Source organism: Cervus canadensis, chromosome 27 (assembly GCF_019320065.1).
Source record: "Cervus canadensis isolate Bull #8, Minnesota chromosome 27, ASM1932006v1, whole genome shotgun sequence".
Taxonomy (NCBI): domain Eukaryota; kingdom Metazoa; phylum Chordata; class Mammalia; order Artiodactyla; family Cervidae; genus Cervus; species Cervus canadensis.
This window is the reverse complement of record NC_057412.1, coordinates 36839243-36858357: the sequence shown is the minus strand read 5'-3', so window position 1 is coordinate 36858357 and position 19115 is coordinate 36839243. Positions and strand designations below refer to the sequence as shown.

Here is a 19115-nt window from a genome sequence, read left to right as displayed (position 1 = left end):
AAAAAATGGGCCAAAGAACTAAACAGACATTTCTCCAAAGAAGACATACAGATGGCTAACAAACACATGAAAAGATGCTCAACATCACTCATTATCAGAGAAATGCAAATCAAAACCACAATGAGTTACCATTACACGCCAGTCAGGATGGCTGCTATCCAAAAGTCTACAAGCAATAAATGCTGGAGAGGGTGTGGAGAAAAGGGAACCCTCTTACACTGTTGGTGGGAATGCAAACTAGTACAGCCGCTATGGAGAACAGTGTGGAGATTTCTTAAAAAAACTGGAAATAGAACTGCCATATGACCTAGCAATCCCACTTCTGGGCATACACACTGAGAAAACCAGATCTGAAAGAGACACGTGCACCCCAATGTTCATCGCAGCACTGTTTATAATAGCCAGGACATGGAAGCAACCTAGATGCCCATCAGCAGACGAATGGATAAGGAAGCTGTGGTACATACACACCATGGAATATTACTCAGCCATTAAAAAGAATTCATTTGAATCAGTTCTAATGAGATGGATGAAACTGTAGCCCATTATACAGAGTGAAGTAAGCCAGAAAGATAAAGAACATTACAGCATACTAACACATATATATGGAATTTAGAAAGATGGTAATGATAACCCTATATGCAAAACAGAAAAGGAGACACAGATGTACAGAACAGACATTTGGACTCTGTGGGAGAAGGCGAGGGTGGGATGTTTTGAGAGAACAGCATGTATATTATCTATAGTGAAACAGATCACCAGCCCAGGTGGGATGCATGAGACAAGTGCTCGGGCCTGGTGCACTGGAAGACCAGAGGAATTGGGTGGAGAGGGAGGTGGGAGGGGGGATTGGGATGGGGAGTACATGTAACTCCATGGCTGATTCATGTCAATGTATGACAAAACCCACTGCAATGTTGTGAAGTAATTAGCCTCCAACTAATAAAAATAAATGAAAAAAAATTCTGAAAAAAAAGCAATCGGAGAAGCTGGACAAAAAAAAAAAAAGAAGAGCAGAGCTACGATCTTGCTTTGAATTAAGTTTCTACTTAACAGAATGTTGTGGTTGGCTTCTTTTTAATCCAGACCACTAAAACTTAATGTCAGCAACAAGACTGTTTCTTATCATCTGTGTGTTCATTTGAGCAGCACTTTTAACTTCACTGAAGAACTTTCTATTTGCAATCATAACTTGTCTAACTGGCACAAGTGGACTAGCTTTTGGCCTGTCTCAGCTATTGATATACCTTTCTCACTAAGCTTACTCATTTTTAGCTTTTGACTTAAAACAAGAGTCTTGCAACTCTTACTTGAACACTTGAGACCATTGTAGGGTTATTAATTGGCCTAGTTTCAATGTGTCTCAGGAAATAGGGAGGTCCAAGGACAGGTAGAAAGAAAGGGAACTGTTAGTCTGTGGAGCAGTCAGAATACACATAACATTTATACACTGAGTTCAGTGACTTGTTGTTCAGTTGCTCAGTCATGTCCAAATTTTGTGACCCCATGGACCGCAGCATGCCAGGCTTCCCTGTCCTTCATCATCTCCCAGAGCTTATTCAAACTCATGTCCATTGAGTCAGTGATGACATTCAGCCATCTTGTCCTCTGCCATCCACTTCTCCTCCTGTCTTCAATCTTTCCCAACATCAGGGTCTTTTCTAATGAGTCAGCTCTTCTCATCAAGTGGCCAAACTATTGGAGCTTCAGCTTCAGCATCGGCCCTTCCAATGAATATTCAGGGTTGATTTCCTTTCGGATTGACAGGTGTGATCTCCTTGCAGTCCAAGGGACTCTCAAGAGAATTCCTTCTGCAACATAGATAATAAAAGTGTCTAGCAAACATGCCATCAGGCTATTGGTCTCTGTGCCTCCCACTGTGATTGGTCACTTCAGGTAGTCAGCTGAGAAGCTGACCAAGGAGAAGGGAGACATGGAAGCCCTGGCAGAGCCCTGGCCCACATTTCCGGTTTCATGTCAGTAGAACAGTGCTCCTTCATCAGCTCAGCTTCAGGCTTTGTGACCATGATCTTGTGGTGCTCAACTGAAATGCCAAACATTAGTTATGCTTGCAAAGAACTTAAAGAGCAACTGGATGAGGATATTGATTCCAAAGTGAAGGGAACAGTCTTTCTCAAGGGAAAGCAGGGTGTTTGTTTTGATATCCCTACTTCATCAGTAACAGAAGTAGAGGAAAAGTGGCATGATTCACAGCACAGGCAGCTTTCTGTGGCCATGGAGCAACCAGAGTTAGATGGACCATGGGAAGGATGCTGCAACTTCCGAGGACAGCGGGAAGGCAATCCAGGCTTCAGAGGACAGAGTGAAGGCAATCAAACTGTCAGGGGAAAGCAGGAAAGAAGTAGAAGTTTTAGAAAACAGTGATTAGGAGGTGGCAACAAAAGTAACAGATTTCAAAACAAAGGCCAGAAGTGGAGTTTTAATAAAGCATTCAGACAGTAATTTGAAGTAGAGGATTTATTCAGCAAAAACAGAACTATATTCAGCAATATGGAACTGAACACTATTTTTTTCATACAAAATTAAAAGCATAGTGTATTTTCTTCCTGACCACTTGCCAAGTCCCCATCTCTTCCAGAGAGATCAATTTCACCTAAAGTATTTCATCTGATTGATGATTGTCTTTTATAACTTTATTTCTACTTCTGTATTGGGTATTCCTTTGGAAAAGGCACATGGATTTATTACATTTTTTAATGTATTGTCTATAGATTATAAGATAAAGTCAAGCATGTATCTGCTGATACTTTTCAAGTGGACCTTTCTAAGTATTTCTTTATACTTAGAAAAATTTCTGTCTTCCCTGGTGGCTCAGAGGGTAAAGCTTCTGCCTGCAAGGCAGGAGATCTGGGTTCAATCCCTGGGTCAGGAAGATCCCCTGGAGAAGGAAATGGCAACTCACTCCAGTACTCTTGCCTGGAGAATTCCATGGACAGAGGAGCCTGGTAGGCTACAGTCCATGGGGTTGCAAAGAATCAGACATGACTGAGTGACTTCACTTTCACTTTCCTAAGTATTGATTTATACTTAGAAATGTTTCTTAATAGTAGGCTTTCCTGGTGGCTTAGATGGTGAAGAATCTGCCTCCAATGTAGGAGACCTTTGTTTGATCCCTGGGTTGTGAAGATCCCCTGGAGAAGGAAATGGCAACCCACTCCAGTATTCATGCCTGGAGAATTCTATGGACAGAGGAGCCTAGCAGCCTACAGTCCATGGGGTCACAAAGGTCATAAAGAGTCACTCACACAATAGATAGTTATGTCAATATTATCTGGAATTGAGATTTCATTGTTGTCTATATTTGGAAGTTCAGTATGGCTTTAAAAATAAATTTATAATGAGTGATGTTGAGCATCTTTTCATGTGTTTGTTAGCCATCTGTATGTCTTCTTTGGAGAAATGTCTGTTTAATTCTTTGGCCCATTTTTTGATTGGGTCATTTATTTTTCTGGAATTGAGCTGCAGGAGTTGCTTGTATATTTTTGAGATTAATCCTTTGTCTGTTTCTTCATTTGCTATTATTTTCTCCCAATCTGAGGGCTGTCTTTTCACCTTACTTATAGTTTCCTTTGTAGTGCAAAAGCTTTTAAGTTTCATTAGGTCCCATTTGTTTAGTTTTGCTTTTATTTCCAATATTCTGGGAGGTGGGTCATAGAGGATCTTGCTGTGATTTATGTCGGAGAGTGTTTTGCCTATGTTCTCCTCTAGGAGTTTTATAGTTTCTGGTCTTACATTTAGATCTTTAATCCATTTTGAGTTTATTTTTGTGTATGGTGTTAGAAAGTGTTCTAGTTTCATTCTTTTACAAGTGGTTGACCAGTTTTCCCAGCACCACTTGTTAAAGAGGTTGTCTTTTTTCCATTGTATATCCTTGCCTCCTTTGTCAAAGATAAGGTGTCCATAGGTTCGTGGATTTATCTCTGGGCTTTCTATCCTGTTCCATTGATCTATATTTCTGTCTGCAAATCAAAACCACAATGAGGTACCATTACACGCCAGTCAGGATGGCTGCTATCCAAAAGTCTACAAGCAATAAATGCTGGAGAGGGTGTGGAGAAAAGGGAACCCTCTTACACTGTTGGTGGGAATGCAAACTAGTACAGCCGCTATGGAAAACAGTGTGGAGATTTCTTAAAAAACTGGAAATAGAACTGCCATATGACCCAGCAATCCCACTTCTGGGCATACACACTGAGGAAACCAGATCTGAAAGAGACACGTGCACCCCAATGTTCATCGCAGCACTGTTTATAATAGCCAGGACATGGAAGCAACCTAGATGCCCATCAGCAGATGAATGGATAAGGAAGCTGTGGTACATATACACCATGGAATATTACTCAGCCATTAAAAAGAATTCATTTGAACCAGTCCTAATGAGATGGATGAAACTGGAGCCCCTTATACAGAGTGAAGTAAGCCAGAAAGATAAAGAACATTACAGCATACTAACACATATATATGGAATTTAGAAAGATGGTAACGATAACCCTATATGCAAAACAGAAAAAGAGACACAGAAATACAGAACAGACTTTTGAACTCTGTGGGAGAATGTGAGGATGGGATATTTCAAAAGAACAGCATGTATACTATCTATGGTGAAACAGATCACCAGCCCAGGTGGGATGCATGAGACAAGTGCTCGGGCCTGGTGCACTGGGAAGACCCAGAGGAATCGGGTGGAGAGGGAGGTGGGAGGGGGGATCGGGATTGGGAATACATGTAAATCCATGGCTGATTCATATCAATGTATGACAAAACCCACTGGAAAAAAAAATAATAATAAAAAAAAATAATAAATTTATAGGTGGCATGTTGAAGCACTGTGGGCTATGGTAGATTTGAAATGTTTCAACTCCAGTTCAGTTCAATTCAGTCACTCAGTTGGGTCTGTCTCTTTGTGACCCCATGAACTGCAGCACGCCAGGCTTCCCTGTCCATCACCAACTCCTGGACCCTATTCAAACTCATGTCCATCACATTGGTGATGCCATCCAACCATTTCATCATCCTCTGTCATCCCCTTCTCTTCCTGCCTTCAATCTTTCCCAGCATCAGGATCTTTTCCAGTGAGTCGGGTTCTTTGCATCAGGTGACCAAAGTACTGGAGTTTCAGCTTCAGCATCAGTCTTTCCAATTAATATGCAGGACTTAGTTAAACTAAAACTGTGGTTTCTAAGCTTAAACTTTGCTACATAGTTCCAGGATAGAGTGAGTCACAGAAGATGTTTTGAACATCATTTGCAGTGTAAAGGACAGCCATATTCTTTTAAAGATTGGAAGCTTGGTGTAGGGCGCTATGTTCTCCAGTTCCCTCTGGGCTTACTCCTCTAGCTTTGCTGAGCCTTAAGGCAGGGCTTGCATCTTGGGCAGCAGTAGCCAGGTTTTCAGCTTCTTCTTGTTCTGTGAATCTCTCCCTTCATTTTCCTGGTTCCTGCTTATCTCTGTGGTGTCAGTTTCACCTGTGTGTCCCCTGCAATATGAGGATAGAGGTTCAGAGTCAGTAGGAGACAGGCATAGATTCCAGATCCTCCCTGCAAGTTCCATTTTCCCTTATTTCATCCCTACTTTACATTCACCTTCCCTTCAGGGCCATTTGTTCTGCTGACTACAGGACGAACACCTGAGAAGCAGTGACTGCTTGTGACCTGTGTAATCAGCTCCCACATTTTGTAAGGTCAAATCTCCAGTAAACCCTCAATTTTATATCATTTCTCATGATTATATTTCTGTCAGCAAATGCTCACCAATAATCTACAAAGATGGAATATGATATGAGCCTTTCTCTACCCTCCTACCCACTGCTTCCTAGAAGCACTGAACCAGAACAGTAAGTAGGTAAAAAAGGATTGAAACCTATGCTACAAAGTTTGTATCCTTAATCACTGTGTTAGAATGAACAAATATTCTCTTGGTAAATGAGATAACGATCGAACAAATTGAGACAAAATTATAATTTATCTATTTAGTTGGGCTTTCCAGGTGGGGCTAGTGGTAAAGAATCCAGCTCCCAATTCAGATTTAAGAGACACGGGTTTGATCCCTGGGTCAGGAAGGTCCCCTGGAGGAGGGCATGGCAACCCATTCCAGTATTCTTGCCTGGAGAATTCCATGGACAGAGGAACCTGGCGGACTACAGTCCACAGAGTTTGAGAATCAGACACAACTGAAGTGACTGAGCATGCATACTCTTAGTTACTGTAATCAGTTAGTATTCCTAAAATAGAAAATTTACATGTAAAGCATCTGCCTATAATCTTAATATTAAACAGACACAAGCTGTATTTTTAATAATGATGATACTTTATGATGCAAAACTTGATAGAGAGAAATCTTAAGTTTTATGTTAATTGGTGGAAGACATAAAACTAATCCATAGATATCTAATTGCTAGACACTAACAATGTGAAATGTTAACTTCACAGGAGTATGGTCAGTTAAAATCCATTTATAAGAATCTTTATTTTCTTCAATATGTTTTAAAGCTATAGTATTTTTGATGCACCCATGAAAGTCTTCACAAGTGTGTGTGTATGTGTGTGTTATGTGTGTTTGTGTGTGAATTTATTCTGCTAAGCAATCAAAGAATATAGAAATGTAACTGCCAATCAGCCTGGTGGAAAGAGGCCAAAGGAAACAAATTTGGAATTTCCCTTACCATATACACTATGGACCATGGGGTCCAGTTAAAACTTTTCCATAAAATTTGCAATACTATTTATGTTCCTACACTCTCCCAAGTTTTTAGAGATATCAGACCACAAACTCCCCCCCCCCCCACCCCATCATCCTTTGGAATCTTTGGATCAATTGTTTAAGGAATAATTTCTCTCTGTCTCTCCAGGTGATGAATCCAAGATCAAGACCAACTTTGATGGATATTGAAAGTCACAATAAGCTTAAAGAAAAATGTGTTTCTGAAGATAGTTGCAGATCTTAGCCCTAGGATTCAAGGTTAGAACCCACAGAGTGGCCCATCAGGTTTTTCAGTTTTTAATTATAGGGGTGTATTTACTTTAAATGATGAAGGTGTAGTAGACACCTCATGTTTTTCCCAGTGACACTTCATATTTTATACATATTGTTGATTACTTTTCTCCTTTGAGCTAAGTGTTACATATAAAATCTGTACACTTGAATAAGGTTAAATGCTCATGGAAGTCAGAATTGTAGTCATAAAAGGAGGCAAGGAGGCATTACCTGCTTTAAGTCTTTTCTTGTCCAACCTCAGGTGGCTCTCGCATGTTATGACAATGAATTTTTTAGTCCTTGTGTCTATGACATGATGAACATCAAAATCACCAGTGGCCTCTTAGAGAGGATGGAAGGCTTGGAAAATACTTGTCCGGTAGATGGTGCCAGCTGGGACTTTCTTCCTTCTCAGGTATGCTAAGTGCTGGGGCCTGTGCTAGGCATTCTGTTTGTGTACGCTGTTGCCGTTTAGCTGCTAAGTTGTGTCTGACTCTTTGTGACCCTGTGGACTGTAGCCCGCCAGGCTCCTCTGTCCATGGGATTTCCCAGGCAAGAATACTGAAGTGGATTGCTGTTTTCTCCTCCAGGGGATCTTCCCAACCCAGAGATTGAACTTGAGTCTCCTGCATTGACAGGCAGATTCTTTACCACTGGGAAGACCACTGTCCTATAAACAAGGGAAGCCCAGCTTGTATATAGGACACAGAAAAATAATAAAAATATCAAATTTAGCTAGAACTATCTCTAAGAAAATTTTTAATCATAGAATATAAGAATTACTCATTGCAAATATAAATATTTTAAAAAGAAATATAATGAAAGTTATCATCCAAAATATATAGTTGATTCACACATAGGTTTTTTAGAATAATGAAAGCAGAAAAGGCAAGATTGCCATTTATAACACAGAGATAGGAATGATCATTTCCATCAACTGCACACAAATGTGTGGATCAATTAGAGATTGATTTCACTTGAGGGAAAAAAGCCTGAAAAGTCATTAACTCCTTTGAAAGATGTTCAGGATGACCTTTAAATCACTTTCTTACCTTTTGATTCTATTGTTATTATTTTATCCTGGAAATTCTCTACATCCTATGAAAGCTTCGCTTAGAAGAATCATGTGGTTTTGAAATAATAAAATTTTTTGACTAATGGAGGCATAAAAATGGCTTCTTCCTAAAAACTGTACATTATATTGACACAGTATATTTCTTCTTAAAAATTATAAATTCAGTAAGAAAAAATGTTTAAAAAGTATAGATTGTATTTTATAAAGATGAATTAAAGAGGTGAAATTATGTAAAGTCCCAGGGATGCTTGCTTAAGGTTTATGTCAAATCTTTCAGCTTTCTAATTAAAACAACTATGATATGTGATTTTTGATAAAACTGCACAAATAGTAAACCAGGCTATCCTCCTTTTTACTAATGTTCACAGATTTTGCTTTTATTTAAGCAGTTAAGAAATAAAAACATATTACTCTAGAAAGCTTTGCATGCATTAAAAATGTCAATTCTAGAGTCTCTTCAAAATTGGAGTGAAAACAGCAAAAATAAGATTCGCCTAAAAATTAATTTTGCATTTACTAATGGTCATTTTCTGTCAAATTATGTTTTGTGATATGTAAATTTAAAGAAAGTTTTTGCCTTTGGAAACTTTCTATTATTCAAGTAGGCATTTAAAAGGAAATTAGTATGTAATACTGTAATGCGAATGATCTACTTTTAAAAGGCAAATTATATTTCTACTTCTTTGCACACTATGAAGTGAATTTGATATTCTATACAAATTGTTGCTGTGTAAAATATCATCAGTTTATTAATGAGCTAAATTAATCTAATTCTGGTTTGAAAAAAATAGGGTGTGACATTTAGAGAGACCTTTCCATATTTGTTTTATATCAGCTCTGACATTCGATGTTCAATAAGTAGTCTGTTCTTGAAATTCAAATTTGACATAAACAAATAGATTTCTTTTCATACTGTGATAAGAGTATATTATGATTTGTACATCATATTTAACAAAATAATGTTTAAAAGCAAAGTGTTTTCTTCTACCCACTTTCAAGACTTCAAATTTTAATTATTGTTTAAAGGTTGCAGGATCTTTTCTGTTTGTTCATTTGTTTTCCACTTACTCTCAAGATAATTTTAAATTGTCTACAGTTAAACTTCAGTTTAATATTGACTTAGTAATATGGATAACTTAAAATTCATTTAGTAAAGGGGAATGTTGAAAAATGACTTTTAGATTTATTTTTTAAGATAGAAAAGACTGCATATTTGACTATTGTTATTATTTAATTAAAATCTATTAAGTGCAAGATGTAGATATAATGCCATATAGTTTTCTTAGAAATCTTTCAAACATACAAAAATATCCATATATGTGTTAAGTATCTTTCAGTGAGGAATATCTCCGACTGAGGTTAAAGCAGTCTTTAACAGTTTATCATGATGTTTATTTCCAACTTCTTACCAAGAAAGGCAAAATTAGAAGTGAAAACTTGAATGTGAGTTTATTTATAGATTCTTTATTCTATTTTATTGGTCTGTGTATCTATCCTTTTGCCAATACAAACTGTCTTATGTACCACAGCTTTAGATTACATCTTGGTATCTTATAGTTTAAGCACTACAGCTTTGTCCTTTTTCAATATATTTTGGCTATTCTAGCTATTTTTGAAAAGATTATTGATTTCTGTAAAAAGAAATCCAGCCTAGATTTTTACTGGAATTGCAATAGTTCATATTGCTCATACTGATATTTTCTCACTATGGAGACTTTCAATCCATGAAGACAGTGCACATCTCTATTTATTTAAATCTCCTTTGATTTCTTTCAACCAGTGTTCTGTGATTTTCAGCATACAGATCTTTGCACATATCTTAATAGACTTATAACTAAGTCTTTCATGGTACTGGTATTATAGGAAATGATAAAATAAAATCTTTAATTTTTAGTCAGTCATTGTCAGTGTTTAAAACATAATAAATTTTTGCATATTGACTTTGCATGCTATGAAATTATTAAACTTTCTTATTATTCAAATAAAGCTTTTGGGTGGATCCTGTGGCATGTTCTATATAACTTATCTGTGAATAGGAAGTTTTAATCTTTCTTCTTTCCAGTAAGTACATCTGACATTTATGTTTCTTGCTTGATTCTATCAACCTGGGCCTCCAGTATGATATTAAAAATAGGTATTTATTTAGTGGTGAGAGAAGGTATCTTCACCTTGTTTCAAGCTTTGGGAAAAACTGTCTAGTCTTTTATTATTAATTGTTTTATTAGCTGTAGTCTTTGTGTGTATGTTATTATTTTTGATTTATCAGGTTGAGATTGCTCTCGTACTTCTAGGCTGCCTAGACTTTTTCTTTCCTGCCTAGACTTTTTATCTTGAGTAAATGTTGGATTTTATTACAGAACTTTACTGAATCTAATAGGATATTGGTTTTCATCTTTTGTCTGTTAATATGGTGAATTACATTAATATCCAGGTGTTGAATCAGCCTTATGTTCCTGGGATAAACCAAAAATTGATTTATGGTGTTGGTGTATGTATTGTATTTTACATATTGCTAGATTTTATATTTTATATATTGCTTATTTTAATGAATAATTTTGAAAGTGTGTTCACTAAGTACATCAATCTGTAATTTTTTTCCTTATTTTTTTTAGTTAAGGTATGATAATCTTCTGAAATAATATGGAAAAAATCCTCCCTTTTCATTTTTTTGAAGAGTTTATATAAAATTGTTATTTCTTCTTTAAATGTTTGGTGGAACTCATCAGGAAAGTCATCAGAGCTTAGAGTTTTCTTACTCTGAATATTTTAAAGCTATAGATTCAATGGCTTTCATATATATGAAATTATTCAGATTATTATTTCTCCTTGGATAATGCTTGCTAGTTTGAATCTTTCAATAAATTATAGAATCTCATCTAAATTTTCAAGTTTATGGGCATAAATTTGTTTATAATACAAACTGTCTCTGACTTGCAGTGGTTGAACTAACAACTTTTTGATTTTATGATGGTGCAAAAGTCATATTCACTCAGTAACAACCATGCTTCACATTTTGAGTTTTTATCTTTTCCCAGACTAATGATATGCAGTATGATACTCACTTGTGATGCAGGGCAGTGGCAGCTCCCAGTCAGCCACTCGATCATAAGAGAAAACAACCAATCCTCTTACAACTATTCTTTACCTATACAATCATCCTGTTTTTCACTTTCAATGTGTCGTTCAATAAATTACATGAGTTATTCAACACTTCATAATAAAATAGGCTTTAAATTATATTTGCCAAATTTTAGGCTAATACAAGTGTTACAAGTACTTTTAGGATAGGCTAGGCTAAGCTAGGGCTTCCCTGGTGGCTCAGTGGTAAGGAATCTTCCTGCAAATGCAGGAGACATGGGTTCAATCTTTGGGCTGGGAAGAACCCCTGGAGAAGGAAGTAGCAACCCACTCCAGTATTCTTGCCTGGGAAATTCCAGGGACAGAGGAGCCTGGTTGCTACAGTCCATGGGGTCACAAGAGAATCGGGCATGATTTAGCATCTAAACAACAACAACATGATAAGCTATGATATTCATTAAGTTAAGCTTATCTCATGCTTTTTCAACTTATGATATTTTCAATTTACAGTGTGTTTATTGGGGGTGTAACAATCACAGGTGGAGGAATATATTCTCTTATTATCCTTTTAATATTAGTAATGTATGATGTGATTTCTCCTTCTTCCTTCCTAATATTTGTAATTTGTGTGACTGTGCATTTCTATTCATAGTGAGAATTCTATCAGTATTAGTGATATTTTCAAATAACCAGTTTTTGGTTTTATTAACTCTATTTTTTAAGTTTTTTTAAAATTTTATTAATAGATTGTTCTTTAATATTTCTTTATGCTTGTTTTGGATTTGATTTGCACTTCTTTCTTTTAGATTCTTAAATAAATAAAATAATTCTTAAATAAAACTTAGATCGATTAGATTTGATCCATTTTTCTTTAAGACTCACACAGCTTCAGGAGCTTCCAGTTCCTAATAATGGACCATTTGGTTTCCTGGTATCTACACTCATCTGTTAAGTTATAGTCTAAATGGAGAATAGCACAAGAGGATATTTTCTGGGTATAGATTTGGTTGTACATTATTCTCAATGTACCACCAGCTTCAAATCCTCTGGGTTTACCTCATGCTGTGATTGGGGCTCATTCCTTAAGAGTTTTACTTAATGGTCTCATTTTACCCCTTGCTTTAGGCTTTCCCCATGTGCCTGCTCTTTGGAAAGATTCTCTCTTCATTCTCTTAAATTCCCACTAGTGGTTGAATATTTCCTGATGCTTGCTAGGCATTTAGTTGTAGGGTGAGAGGAGCAGAGTGTTTTCTATTGTTTAATTTAGCCTAAAGTTGTATTCTTGGAGAAGGAAATGGCAACCCACTCCAGTGTTCTTGCCTGGAGAATCCCAGGGACGGGGGAGCCTGGTGGGCTGCTGTCTATGGGGCCACACAGAGTCGGACACGACTGAAGTGACTTAGCAGCAGCAGCAGCAGCAGCAAAGTTGTATTCAGAGTTGTGTCTCTGAATCTTGACAGTGAGACTTTCTGATTTATCCTGTACATGTACAATGGTTGGATAACTTGGATGCCTCCAAGTGTCTTGTTCATAGAGGGTTTCCTGCCCCTTTCCAATTTTGTCCCCCCACGCACTCCTACTACAATGGATCTTCCCCCTCTGCCTTTAGGCTGACAATTTGCTGCCTAGTGGTTTAAAGCTCTATAGGGGAGGAAAAAGTGAGGATACAGGGTAGAGCTTGTTATTTTCCTCCAGAGGCTGATGTTCTCCTCTCACAGGTCTGCACAAGGGACTCTCTCCTACCACTAATGTTTCTTGTGAGGAAGTGGAGAAGTTTGTAGATAAGAGCCAATGAATAGGAGTGAATTTCTTTTTGAGTTTGTGCTTCCTAGGATTTCTACTCTCCCATGCTAGTCTGCATTTAACTTACAGCAATTTGTTAGCAATTTTAGTTGCATTATTTCTACTAGCACTTATGGTACCTGGAATCTTTGCCTCAATATCTTAAAAAAGAATATGTATTTATTCAAATTTCAGGATAAATTACTTCCTATGACCTTAACTCCATAATAGGTTAAAGAAAAGCCATGATTTTGTTGGGTACTTTTTCTGTGTGTGGTAGGAGAAATGGTTTTTCTAGTGCTCAGTTATTTTTTCAACAACCTATTAGCTGATAATTTTTAGGTCCTCTATCAAAAATTTTTGATGATAATAACTGCACTTTATCTGATTTGAAAAAATTAGTTCTTATTTTTATTTCTTAATATAAATACTAATATTTTGAAATATTCTGTTTGTGAACCATTATAGAATTTACATGCATGTGCATGCTCAGTTGTCTGATGTTTTGCAGCCCCATGGACTGTAGCCTTTGTCCACGGGATTTCTCTGGCAAGAATACTGGAGTGAGTTGTCATTTCCTTCTCCAGAGGATCTTCTCAACCCAGTGATTGAATCTTTACTCTTGTGACTCCTGCATTGGCAGGCAGATTCTTTACCACTGTGCCACCTGGGAAGCCACAGAATTAATAGTCAGTGAGAAATTCTACTTTTTTTTTTCCCAAATATGGGAAAAGACTATTGTGAAAGAAGAAGGAAGATGGGGGAATGAGCTTAAACATAGATGTTTAGAGAAATAGTAGTTTTAGGGACTAATACCTTTGAAAGTTGTATACCTGGAATTGAGTCTTTTATGATTATGCAAGACACAGTTTTTTAAAATAACTATTTACATATCGCTAGAGATGGAACAGCCCATTTTGGAGAGTTATGAATTAATCAAAATGTTGACCAGAATACTTGGTACATCATCATTTTTCCATAAATATTTTCTTTTTTTAATTGTTATTAAAACTAATCCAATGGTGGATTAAAATGTAGAGTCTGCCGAGGGTCTGAAATAGTCTGAAATAGATATGCAGGAAACAAATGACATGGATTGATTCAATTACAAAGTTGAACACAAATGGAGAAATAATTGTTGAATTACAGTTACCATTTTTTACATCCTTCCTGTGTATCTAGAATAGGAACATAATAGATAAATCATTCTTGTGGGATACTATTAGACAGTATCAAAACCAAAGATATTCAGTGTTGGTCATTGAAGTAATGTTTATATTCTTTGGTTGCAGTGGTTACAGACATGTAGAAAAATAATGTTTCTTTATGAAATTCAAAGATCCTGAATTATACACTTGTTTTACTAAAAATTATTCCATTTATTCATTAATATAGGGTACATGGGTACCTTTAAAGAATCAAAATATTTTAAAATTATTCTCTATTCGTGCAGGTGTTCAATCAATTCTGTAATTGAATCCCTCTAGTAATAACCATAACTGATGAAAAAAATTGACCTTGAGATAGATGATATTGTGAACCACTATGAAAATATTTTCCATCTTTCTATGACTTTTATAGTTGGATCAATTATGAGGACGTCTTCATCTCAGAGAATGTTCATGAATAAGTTAACTGCACATATGCATTCAAATTAAATAATAATACATTATTGATAGAATTGTGAAGTACTATCTATCTAAATGTTCATGTAAGTCTTTCAAAGACAGTGTTTTTTAATATAGACATAATGCATTCATGATCCAGTTCATTTATTTAATGTGATAATTTCCAGAATATGTGATTAGGGATGCATCACTGGCATTTAAAAGGCTGCCTGTCTTTCCCAAGCACTTAATTATAATGACCTAATGGCCTTCCTATAAATACCTTAAGAATTTCAACTGATGATGGTCTAACTTATCAACTATTTGCATCAATTTCTTCTCATATATATAATCTAAGTTATGACAACCTAGTTCATCTAGTCACCCAGTTACACCCTTCTTTGACAACTACCTTTCTTCACCATTGCAACAGACATAACCAATAAGACATTAATTTTTATTAATTTTTGTCACCTAGTTTTTAAAAATGCATTTACTTTTCTTAATTGATTCACTATTGAATTAAATTATATCTGTAACCATCTTAATGAACATATTGAAACAAATATGTTTGCTGTTTGGTCCCCTTGCACCAAAATTTTTTATTATTCAGCAAAATGAACAAGTATGATAACCTTATTGTGCCTTTGAATTACTGTGTGATAAGAAGAGAATGGAGAATCCCACTATGGCTATAATTAGTCTTGTAAGCATTTCTGCTTTGCACAGATAAATTCAAGTCTTGCTTTTCTTGTTTTTGTCCTATTTTGACTACATTTCTCTTTTAACATTTCTTGTTTATATTGTATTTAGATTATGAGATCTTGAAAAATAAGGTTTTCTTTTTTCACCCTCAGTGTAGAACAAAGTAGCTGAAACAAAGTAAGCATTCCAAAATTGTTAGTTGAATTTATATTATTTAATGAAATCATAGAATTTTACACCACTTCCAACATGAACGTGTCACTTCATTACTTGAGTTTTGTCTTTCTCTGCACTTAAATATTCAAGAACACATGGCCCTGGAATAATGATAGATAAATAGGTAAAGGAAAAATAATTAGAATCAAGAAATAAACCCACACAATTGAATGTTGATAAAGTTCTAAGGAAGGAAAGAGTGATCATCTTTTCAGTATTAGTTGCATGAACAACAGATATTCATATGGAAGAAAACAAATCATAACCCTAATCACACAACAACAAAAAACATACCTTGGAATGAATGGCACATAGATCTACACAAAAAAGATAAAATAAAATAAAAACATTCCAAAGATACCATATCATTTCCAAAAGAAGAATGGGATACCTTGACCTTCTGGATGGAAACTAAGGGAACAAAGGATAATAAGAAAACGTCTGATGGTGATGGCTGTGTCTGATATCGCGACAGTGGTTTCATGGGATCGTATATTTATCAAAACTCATTCAACTGTACACTGGAAATGGATGCATTTAATTATATAATGTGTCTCAATAAAGTTGATTTCTCAAAAGTGTAATATACTGTGCACACAGGCAGGGTTTGCGTATGCAAAATAAATACCAATAAACTTGTAAAATAAAACATTATGATGACATAACACACACATATACTTTAATCACAAAACTGGAAAAGACTGACAATATCAAATGTATGGGAGCATTCAGAGCAGGTAGAAATTTCATACTCTACTGATTGAAATATAAATTGAAAAACACTCTGGCAGCTTATAAAAAATTAAACATATGTTGACCATATGACTTGGCAATTCAATCCCATTCTAAGTTTCTATCCAAGAGAGACACAGAGACACACACAGAGGATCCTGATTATTTGTGGATTCCCTATTTGCAAATTTACCTACTCTCAAATTTATTTGTAACATCAAAAGCAATACATGCAGCTCTTTCAGGGGCATTGGTGAACTTGTGCAAAGTATCAAAACAGTTGAGAACTCATCCTGTTTTTGTTGGTCAGTTCAGGCTGCCACGACAAAATACTTTAAACTGGGCAGTTTAAACAATAAGAACTTGGTGCCAGCAAGGTCAGTGTCTAGGGAAGAGCACTCTCTCTGGGTAGTAGATAGCCACTTCCTTGCTGTGTGTGTCCTCACATGGCCTTTCCCCTGTAAATGTGGTGGGGAGAAGGTGAGAGGAGGCAAGCACTCTGATATCTCTTCTTATCCTGGATTGAATCCCAACAGGAAGGTTGGCACTTTGCCAGCTGAGGTTCAACAATATCATGTATTGCATTTTTGTTTCTGTTCTCATACTATAAATGTCCTTTGCAAAATCAATTCTGTGGCTTGTTTTTGTGCTTTATCTTGAAATGGACCCTCAGTGTAGTACTGAAGTGCTGTATTTTGCTCCAAAGCCTACAAAACATTTGAACTCAGGTAGTCACAGCAACTTTATTCACAGTAGCCTGAAACTGGAAACAATCGTGTTAGCTGTCAAAATGTGAGTTGAAAACAAATTGTGTTATACCCATGCAATACAATACTATCCTACGATAAGCATGCTATCTATATACACAGTAACTAGAATAAATCTCTTAAATTTTATGCTGAGTGAAAATACCTGGACATCAAAGAGTATGTGTTTTATCAATTCTTTTTTGAAAAAATATAAGTTCATTTATTTTAATTGAAGGCTAATTACTTTGCAATATTGTAGTGGTTTTTGCCATACATTGACATGAATCTGCCATGAGTGTACATGTGTTCCCCATCCTGAACCCCCCACCCACCTTCCTCCACATCTCATCCCTCTGGGTCATCCCAGTGCACCAGCCCTGAGGACCCTGTATCATTCATCAAACCTGGACTGGCGATTCATTTCATATATGATAATATACATGTTTCAATGCCATTCTCCCAAATCATCCCACCCTCGCCCTCTCCCACAGAGTCCAAAAGACTGTTCAATACATCTGTGTCTCCTTTGCTGTCTCACATACAGGGTTATCATTACCATCTTTCTAAATTCCATATATATGCGTTATTATACTGTATTGGTATTTTTCTTTCTGGCTTACTTCACTCTGTATAATAGGCTCCAGTTTCATCCACCTCATTAGAACTGATTCAAATGTATTATTTTTAATGGCTGAGTAATACTCCATTGTGTGTATGTACCATGGCTTTCTTATCCATTTGTCTGCTGATGGGCATCTAGGTTGCTTCCATATCTTGGCTATTATAAACAGTGCTGTGATGAATATTGGGGTACACGTGTCTCTTTCAGTTCTGGTTTCCTCAGTGTGTATGCCCAGCTGTGGGATTGCTGGGTCATATGGCAGTTCTATTTCCAGTTTTTTAAGGAATCTCCACACTGTTCTCCATAGTAGCTGTACTAGTTTGCATTCCCACCAACAGTGTAAGAGGGTTCCCTTTTCTCCACACCCTCTCCAGCATTTAATTGCTTGTAGACTTTTGGATAGCAGCCATTCTGACTGCCATGAAATGGTACCTCATTGTGGTTTTGATCTGCATTTCTCTGATAATGAGTGATGTTGAGCATCTTTTCATGTGTTTGTTAGTCATCTGTATGTCTTCTTTGGAGAAATGTCTGTTTGGTTCTTTGACCCATTTTTTTGATTGGGTCATTTATTTTTCTGGAATTGAGCTGCAAGAGTTGCTTGTGTATTTTTGAGATTAATTCTTTGTCCATTGCTTCGTTTGCTATTATTTTCTCCCATTCTGAAGGCTGTCTTTTCACCTTGCTTATAGTTTCCTTTTTTGTGCAGAAGCTTTTAATTGTAATTAGGTCCCATTTGTTTATTTTTGCTTTTATTTCCAATATTCTGGGAGATGGGTCATAGAGGATTCTGCTGTGATTTATGTCAGAGAGTGTTTTGCCTTTGTTTTCCTCTAGCAGTTTTATAGTTTCTGGTCTCACGTGTAGATCTTTAATCTATTTTGAGTTTATTTTAGTGTATGGTGTTAGAAAGTGTTCTAGTTTCATTCTTTTACAAGTGGTTGACCAGTTTTCCCAGCACCACTTGTTAGAGAGGTTGTCTTTTCTCCACTGTATATTCTTGCCTCCTTTGTCAAAGATTAAAGTGTCCATAGATGCGTGGATTTATCTCTGGGCTTTCTTTTTGTTTCATTGATCTATATTGCTGTTTTTGTGCCAGTACCATACTGTCTTGATGACTGTAGCTTTGTAGTAGAGCCTGAAGTCAGGCAGGTTGATTTCTCCAGTTCCATTCTTCTTTCTCAAGATTGCTTTGGCTATTTGAGTTTTTTTGTATTTCCATACAAATTGTGAAATTATTTCTTCTAGTCTGAAAAATACCATTTGTAGCTTGATAGGGATTGCATTGAATCTATAGATTCCTTTGGGTAGTATACTCATTTTCACTACATTGATTCTTCTGATCCATGGACACAGCCAGCTTTAAAAATGTATATTCTGAGGTAAATTTTTATTGTATTGAATTAGATCTCCTTTTAACATATAGCTGTAGATCACATCTTCAATTTTTAAAGAGAAATATAGTGTGTATGTGAAAAAAATTCTAATCCACTGACAAATGCTATTTTAGTACTTTGAGAACATTTTTCAGATCTAAGTAGAAAACCTATGAAATC

General features: G+C 36.2%; 1 long non-coding RNA gene across 1 annotated transcript in view; it reads left to right on the top strand.

The window, feature by feature from the left end:
* LOC122428779 overlaps window positions 1-19115 on the top strand; it is a 54542-nt gene that overhangs the window by 12911 nt on the left and 22516 nt on the right. Inside the window, exons 2-3 of the long non-coding RNA XR_006265816.1 lie at window positions 6869-6978; window positions 7256-7408. This is a non-coding gene — a long non-coding RNA (uncharacterized LOC122428779). The remainder of the gene's footprint in view (window positions 1-6868; window positions 6979-7255; window positions 7409-19115) is intronic.